Source organism: Ictidomys tridecemlineatus, chromosome 8 (assembly GCF_052094955.1).
Source record: "Ictidomys tridecemlineatus isolate mIctTri1 chromosome 8, mIctTri1.hap1, whole genome shotgun sequence".
Classification (NCBI taxonomy): Eukaryota; Metazoa; Chordata; class Mammalia; order Rodentia; family Sciuridae; genus Ictidomys; species Ictidomys tridecemlineatus.
Window position 1 is genome coordinate 125910342 of NC_135484.1, and position 8373 is coordinate 125918714.

At 45.0% G+C, this 8373-nt stretch overlaps 1 pseudogene; it reads left to right on the forward strand.

Moving 5' to 3' along the window:
* The first annotated feature begins 1088 nt into the window (after positions 1 to 1088).
* LOC106145323 (transmembrane protein 132B pseudogene) lies at positions 1089 to 6863 on the forward strand (annotated as a pseudogene).
* Positions 6864 to 8373: the final 1510 nt, after the last annotated feature.

Below are 8373 nucleotides of genomic sequence, written 5' to 3' on the forward strand. Positions count from 1 at the left end.
GGAGTGAGGGAAAGAGGAGGTACCTGGTACCAGAGGCCAGTCACTCTGTGTGCGCACATGAAGACGTCCCGGTGATCTCCACCATGGTGTGCAAGTAGAGCACCAAGACTATAACAGGGAAGGGACTGGAGTCTGAGAGGTCAAGGTGCCAGAGTCCACAGGCCGAGTGGAGGTCCACCCCACAAGAGAGACCTTCAGAATCAACCAAGGGATCAAGAATGGCTTTGTTGAACTGAAACCCTGGGAAGAGCTTGTGGCTGGCTCCAACTCCAACTCAGTCCTAAATTCCTGAAAAACTGTTCCACGTGGAGTCCTTGTGCAAACACCACCTGCCCTTGGAGGCTGGATGTGGAGATGGAACACAGAGTTCTCCACGTAGCCTCCTCGGTCTGGAGGCCAGGTAGGCTCTACATGGCCTATTTGATACTATATTTTATATTCTTCTCAACCTCACTTCTTGCCCACCAAAACCTAGATTTGCCTTCTCACATGGAAGGAAGTCCCCCTAATCCAGTCTGCAGATGTGAACTTGGCACCCAGTTAGCAATTGGGACTCAAGGGAGGCTCAGGGAGGCTCAGGGAAGTGTTTCCTGGTTGACAGTGTAAGCCTTGGCCATGAGTCTGCCTCTGTTTCTGTGCTACGCACCACAGCTCTGTGGCTGTGTCTTGCAGCCAGAGGCAACACGTTCAAAAAGACAGCAGAAGTTCTCAGGATGACAAAATGCAGACATCAGAAGTGACATCCCTGAACTGTGGAACCAATTAGGAGCCTCCTCTCTTCTCATTGTGTGAGAAAATGTGTGGCCATCACTGTGTCTTCCATCGTCAGAGGAAAGGACAAAAGCTGGGGATCAGAGCGGCTTCTCAGTGGAGAACCAACAGAAACCTCGAAGATCCTTGAGGCCAGGTGTGGATTGCTGGATACGGGAGAATCCCTGAGTGCCTGGACCTACAGGGCCTGAGAGATCTCCTTTGTATTCCAGGACCAGGTTCTGAATGTGAGACAGGAGAAGCTGCCTTAGGTGACAAGCTTCAGGATCCATGTGGAGACAGGTGGTGGTGAGATGTTGCTGAGTAACAGGCACACCATGCACCCAGAACCTGCACCCTCTCCAATACCCAGGCTAAGTCCTCTTCCACTAGGAGAGGGAAAGAAGCCCATGCAGGTGTGGTCTCTGAAGCTAAAGGGGTATGCAGGCTGGTGTGGCCCGTGACCTCCTTGCTGACCTGTGAAACTATGATGGCACCCCCACTTGGACATCAGCTGGCTGGAAGTCATTCTAGAAGTGAACCTGTAATCTCTTGCTCCCCAGCATTGTCCTAAAAATTTTTCAGCATCAGCAACTTACTTTTTATAATGGTATTTCCACAACTAGTATTTCAGAGAGACTAGTGAGAGCCCCATTGCAAACACTCTAAAGGGGGAGAGGAGAAAATAAAGATAAAATTTCTCTAAGCACCACAAAGAGCTAAGTGGTAGGTGCCCCACCCCCCAACACACACACTTGACTTTAGAAATGGTTGTGGGCTCAAGAAATGGAGTGTTTGAGTCAGCAGATTCCTCAGTGTGTGGGCTTAACCAGAGTGTGGAACAGGGTGGCCTGGGGGCTGAGGTTCTGGTTTTCCAGACAAAATAGAAGTGCAAATGGAGGTGTGTGTGTGGCCACCTTTGTTCCCCAGTCTTGGGAACAAAGACTGAATGAGAGGCTAAGGAGCTTAATTGTATAAATAAAGTCTTTAGCTTCTAGAGTTGGAATCTAAGAGTGCCTGGCTGGGCTAATGGCAGCCCTGCCCATCTTCCCTGTTAGGAAGCTCCTCAGATCAAAAAGAACCATAATATAAATAGGAGTGGGAGAGAACAGAGCCAGGCTGTGTGAGTAGAACGTCCAATGGGGGCCGTGAGCCAACGTGGGGAGTGCCCATGGGCCTGCTCTAGGATGTCTGTGACATTGAAGCTGCTGAGTTAGGTAGTAAAGGCTCTCTCCTTATACACAGCAGCGTTGACTTCAGCAATAACATGAAAGCACAGTGGAAGGAGAGAGGGGGAAGAGAATACACCACCAGGTTGTGAAGCACCAATTCCTGAAGCCAGGTAGGTGTGCGACCTTCTTCTCAGGGTCTTGACGAGAAGTCCTGGCAGAGCGCCCTCTCCACCACTGAGGCTCCAAAGCTCTTGTTTCCAGTGGGCCTCCTTAAATACTAGCAAATAGAACACAGAAGACGCATCTCCAACAGCCCTCAGGACTTAGCCTGGCTTCATGCCCCCAAGGACTGACCAGACCCAAGAGGATGTGCACCTGGAAATAAGTGAGATCACTGAATTCCCCTGAGCCACAAGAAGCCAGCATTCCATGGATGTTTTGTCTGGGACATTCAAATGTGACTACAGGCAGGGGACAGGGAAGGTCTTGATATTTTTCTCAACCTGGAATGCTCTCAGTGACATTTTGCAAGAATTAGCTCTCTTCACTCTCACAGTGACATAAATGACTTTAGACTTGGTCACTGTTTTGCAGGTTTGGGCTCACAGCTTCTGTGATGCACTAGGTAAGGAAAGGGTTGGGCCTGGAGTGTGCTCAGCTCGCTGGCTCCATGCCCACCCCAAGCAGCCACATGACCCCCTAGGCAGGCTCCTTGTCCAGGAGGAGATAGGCCAAGCCTGCCTGCAGTCCCAGAGCTCCCTGCTGGGTCTGAACTTTGCCTCCAACCTTGATTCCCAAAACCAAGATGGAGTTGGAATGAGGAGGATCTGGTGTCTGCTGCCCCTTCTTGGAGGACCAGGAAGCCCTGCACGGAGGTCTCTTTTGCCCTCTTGTCCACAGCAAGCATTTGCCTCACTTCTCTGGGGAGCCGTGATGGTCACCAAGAGGTGTCTAGTGAGACTTTAAGTGGAGGCTAATATCTGCAGCAGGAGGAAACACCAAGACAACTCTGTGTCCTGGGCTTTACTGGAGCCTCTCAAGTTAAGAGGATCCTGATTTTGAGAAGGAGCCATAATACCTGATGTGCAGCCACTGGATGAGAAGACATTAGAGGCACTCAGCTGTCCACGGAATGTGGACTGTGGCATCCATTCACATTCCCAAAACTCCTTGGACTCAAGGGAAATAAATGCCCTTCAGGAATGTCATGATGGCTCAGGTGGCTGAAGGTGCAGACTGAAAGATTGGGGAATGGAAGCTTCTCCGAGGCCATTTGGTGTATGGAAAGCAAAGGCAGGAGCCCTAACCTCTCCCAGCATGTCATTGTCTGTGAGATGAAAACAGTGATCTGCATTTTTCTATCTCACAAGATGATGCTGAGAAAAAATAAATGAACATCATCAATGTGACCTCTTTTAGTAGAAAAAGCTAAGCTGAAAAATGAATAAAGCTGTTTTCCTATGAATATAAGCCTCCACTTTCTGTGTTGCTAATTGAAGAGAGGGAAAACATGAGGATTTTATTTTCTAAACTTGGAATTGAATTCTTTAACAGTATTGGACATGGGCAGTGGTTAAGAACATTTTTTTAAAAATGGAAAAAAATGATTTCTTGCTGAAAATATGAAATTACCAGATCTTGTATCTTTCCTCATGCACCTGGGGTAAGTATTTTCTAGCTAATACTATGGAATGATATATTGGAAATTGAGCAACAGATATTCTCAATAAAACTATAAATTCTCACTGTAATGTTAGACTACAATTGAGTTGTTTTCTAATGTCTGTTTAATATGTGCAGCTTTAATGCAATATGTCCTCTAGAACTAAATTGCAAATAGAATAATACAAGTGGAAGAAATGATTTACAGTAGAGGGGGTAGAGAGAGAAAAGGGGAGGGGAGGGGAGGGGGGATAGTAGAGAATAGGATAGACAGCAGAATACATCAGACACTAGAATGGCAATATGTAAATCAATGGAAGTGTAACTGATGTGATACAGCAATCTGTATACAGGGTAAAAATGGGAGTTCATAACCCACTTGAATCAAACTGTGAAATATGATATATTAAGAACTGTGTAATGTTTTGAACTACCAAAAATAAAAAAAAAGAATACAAACAAAAAAAAAAAGAAGGTAAATTGGACGAATTGATAGTTTTAGGCCATAAAACCCCCTTTCCTGCTGTGCTTTCCTGGGGCCCTCAGATATATCATAGGGACTGCCCACCTCTGTGCATGAACGTGGAGGCCATACTTGGAGGGTTATGGGGTAGAAGGGAGGATAGAACCATCTTCTCAACAGCTTTCCTATCTTTGCATGGCTCTCTAAACACAGATTAATTTTTTAATGTCATGATTCTTTACTCTGAATATCCAGCACCAAGATCTGCTTCATTTTTGAAATAATCTTTACTGCTAAATCAAACAAAATCTCTTTTAAAGCATACACAAGTTACTACTCTTTAAAATCAATTTATTCTTTGAGTCAAAGAAAAAAATGCTGTAAGTTGTTCTTTTTAGGAATGCTTTAATTGGAAGGTGAAATCAAGCAATTACTGAAAGTTTTAAAGATCATTTCAGCAAACATTTTCTTTTGAAAGTGAATTAGGAAATATTTTGGTGTAAACATTAATTACAGTGTTTTAAGTGATTGTGATAAAATTGCAATTAAAAATAAAACATGCTTATAATTTAGAGGTTCATTTTTCGTACACCTATTTCACTTTGGTGCTTTTTACTTGGTGGCACCTTAATGAGCAGAGACAAGAGTTCTTGGTGCCACTTTAGTATATCCTCTATCTGTCTAGCTCCCTCTTCTCTGAAAAGACAGTGAATTTCCAGTGTGGCTGGTCCACAGTCCAAACATGGACTGCTTCTCCCTCCTCACTCTCTTCTCGAGTCTCCACCAGAGATAAGAGAATGATTCCCTGGGAGGTTTTCATGTTCCCAAAGAGATGAGATTCCCAGAGACCTTTAAGACCCTGGCTAATGGAGAGACCTTGTCCCTCTCAGTCTTCATGTCCCAAGGTGATCAGCAGAGGGCATATGCAGCTGAGATGGCACCCGACATGTCTCCCTGCCTCTTCCCAAGTCTGCCCCCAATGCATGGGGAACACTTCTTCTCAGACGCTCTTTAAATGTCCATCACAGATCCCTATGCCATTTGCTTGGCAGCAAGTTCATCTGTGCAATTGACTGTCCACCATAAACCATGGCAGAGAATTGTATTTTTCCATTTTTATGAAAGCAGGTGTCTTTTGACACTTAGAAACTCCATTTCAGCTACTATAAAGTAGGCACCAAACTGCTGTCTACTCACTATAATTATGGACAATTCTAAAACTTTCACACATTTTCAAAGTTTTAGTGAATCACTTTAAGGAGATATCAGGAGCATTGTGTCTCTCTAGTGAGATGGGATTATAATACATTTTCACCCAAGTACCTTCAGCCAGCACCGGGTGGCTTTATCTGCATTGAATTTCGAACTTTTCATAGTTCAAATGATATCTTGGGTGATGGCTGATTAGTTGCCCTTGGAAATGACTTGCATGCATGGCCTAATTTTTCAAAAAGCTTTAAGAAGGGTCACAACAAAATTTAGTTGTAGGACATAAAATAAACTAATGTGTATTTTCCTGCCCTTCATAAACTGTATTGTTTGTTCATCTTGTTACTGGGATGTGGATCATTATTAATGACAGTCCAGTGTATCTCAAGTATAGATTAAGGTTACAGAACACTGGGGCTTATTTTTTCTAATTATTTACACTTAAAGAATGTTTTGGAGTTAACATTTCTGTGATAAAAATTTGCAAATGTGAAGAAGAGTTATCACAACAAATATTTTGATTTTTTTCTTTGAATTTTGTTCAATTCAGTAAGTAACACTTAGACATTTATGATCCCAATGATTTTTCCATAATTGTCTCCTCATTGGATGAAATGGTGGTGTCTGTCCAGCCAAACCTGCAGTCCCAGTGGTCGGTTGTGGTTGCAGAGGGCGAAGGACAAGGGCCCCTGATCAGATGGAGATGATGATCAGCAAGCCTTGCCAGAAGACCAAGAGGAAGAGTGTTCTGGCTGTGGGTAAAGGAAGTGTCAAGGTCAGGTTTGCACAGGGCATCGAAGAGGAGCACTGAGGAGGCAGCAATGACATCGAGGGCGTGAACCAGGAATACAAAGATCGCCTGAGAAACTCCATAGACCGGGAAGGGAGCCAGGAGCGAGCAGTCCAGGAGTGGCTCCATCGTGGTGGCCCTGCTGGCCCAGAGGACAGGACCAACAGGAGCACAGCCCTGCCGCTGTCTGGGGAGGGGAAGGACAGGAAGTTGCTCAAGAGTGGTGGTGCAGACACCTTCACCAGCTTCCCAACCAGGGGAAGTTTCCAGAATCCAGTAACCCTAGTGACCTTACAGTGGCTTCGAGGGGCTTGATGGACTTGGAGATCAGCAAGTACACCCTGCTCTGCGTCTTCTGCCTGGCCATCCTGGTCTTCCTGATCAACGGTGTGGCATTTGCCTGGAAGTACAGACACAAAACGCTTGCAACATCCCCCACTTCCATGACTGGGTCTGGCTTGGGAACGAGGTGGAGCTTTTAGAGAAGCCAGTGGACATCACGCTCCCCTTGGAGGAGTGCACAACCATGATAGACAGGGGGCTGCAGTTCGAGGAGAAGAACTTTCTGCTGAATGGAGGTTCCCAGAAGCCCTTCCCCAGTCAGCTGCTCAGACCTTCTGACTCTGTCTATGAGAAAGAGATGAAAAATGAACCTGTAAACTCTTCTGGCCCAAAGAGGAAGAGGATCAAGTTTATTTCCTACACCACCATCCTCCCCAAGGATGGGGGCCCGTACACCAACTCCATCCTGTTTGACAGTGATGACAGCATCAAGTGGGTCTGCCAGGACATGGGGCTGGGGACTCCCAGGACTTGAAATACTGGATTATATTTGAATTCACTGATGTGCCTTCTGTTTTTCAAACAGCTGGAGCCGTGAGCTTGTTCAGCAACAGAGGGTGATTTAATAAGGATTTATTTGTTGAAACCTGGTATGTGGGGGCGGGGGGAAGGGGGCAGGGTCCTCTTCTAAGCACATGGAACTGCCTGAAGAGTTAGTGCAGGGCTGGGGATGTGGCTCAAGCGGTAGCATGCTCGCCTGGCATGCATGAGGCCCGGGTTTGATCCTTAGCACCACATACAAACAAAGATGTTGTGTCTGCCGAAAACTAATAAATAAATATTAAAAATTCTCTCTCTCTCTCTCTCTCTCTCTCTCTCTCTCTCTCTCTCTCTCTCTCTCTATCTATCTCTCTCTCTCTCTCCCCCTCCCTCTCCCTCTCTCTCTCTCTCTCTCTCTCTAAAGAGTTAGTGCAGCTTGTGTGTAAGCCAGGATGAGCACCTGGCATGGCCCCTGTAGAACTGCTGCAGCACTGTGTCAGCATTCTCGCACTGCCTTGTACTCGCTCATTACCAGTGCTCCGAGTTCTCCACCAAGGACTTTATCCACCAGCTCAGAACAAACAGATGTTTAGAACTGGGAAGACTTTGATGGTTAATTTTCCTATACTTTGACATCAGTCAGGTGCATGGACAAGTCTTACTCTGGGGCAGAGAACTCTTCTGTGACAGGTGAGTGAATGTGGCCACCCTTATTGGTGTTGTGCTCTGCCCGTTGTTTTTATGCACATTTATGCCAATACCTGTTGCTGTTTTGTTTAGGAGAGAGTTGTTTATTGTTTTGTTTTTGACTTCTAGAGGCTTTTTGAAACATACATGGTTTCTCTCCTTTAACTGACATTTGCTTGGATGAGACAGGAGTTGGGCTTCCTGGAACCAGCCTTTCGACATCCAGATTAAATTCCCAGGGCCCTTCTCTGCTTCACCCTACTGTTTATGGATACAAAGTAACAGAATCCTCATTTTCTCTAGCCCTTGTTTTCTCAGTGACACATCTTAAATCAGCATTGCATGGCAGATTTTTTAAAAAAATATTAACATTCAGTGAAAAAGATTAACATGAATTTTGCAAAAATTGGGGAATATGTGTGAACCATAAAAAATTTTTGTTTTAAATACATAGGAGCTGAAAATCCATGTGGGAATTATAGAGTCCACTCCTAAGGGGAAAGGGCCCACTTAAAACACCCAGTCATATAAACATTTTGTGGAAAACATTTCACTCACTAGACTCAAATATGAAACTGGTGTGGACATTCATGAAAAGAAGATTACTTAAAAACAGATACAGACTACACTGTCATTTTATTCAAGAAGAATAGAGAAAGCACTGATGAGATTCTGTTTAGCAGGATGGAAATCCATCTATTCAGTGACCAGGAAAACATTCACATCTGTGCTGCTGGCCAAGAGAAAACATCACAGAATGTGTCCTGAGGTAGGAAAGCAATGAGCACACTCAATACAGTCATGAAAATAAATGGCCA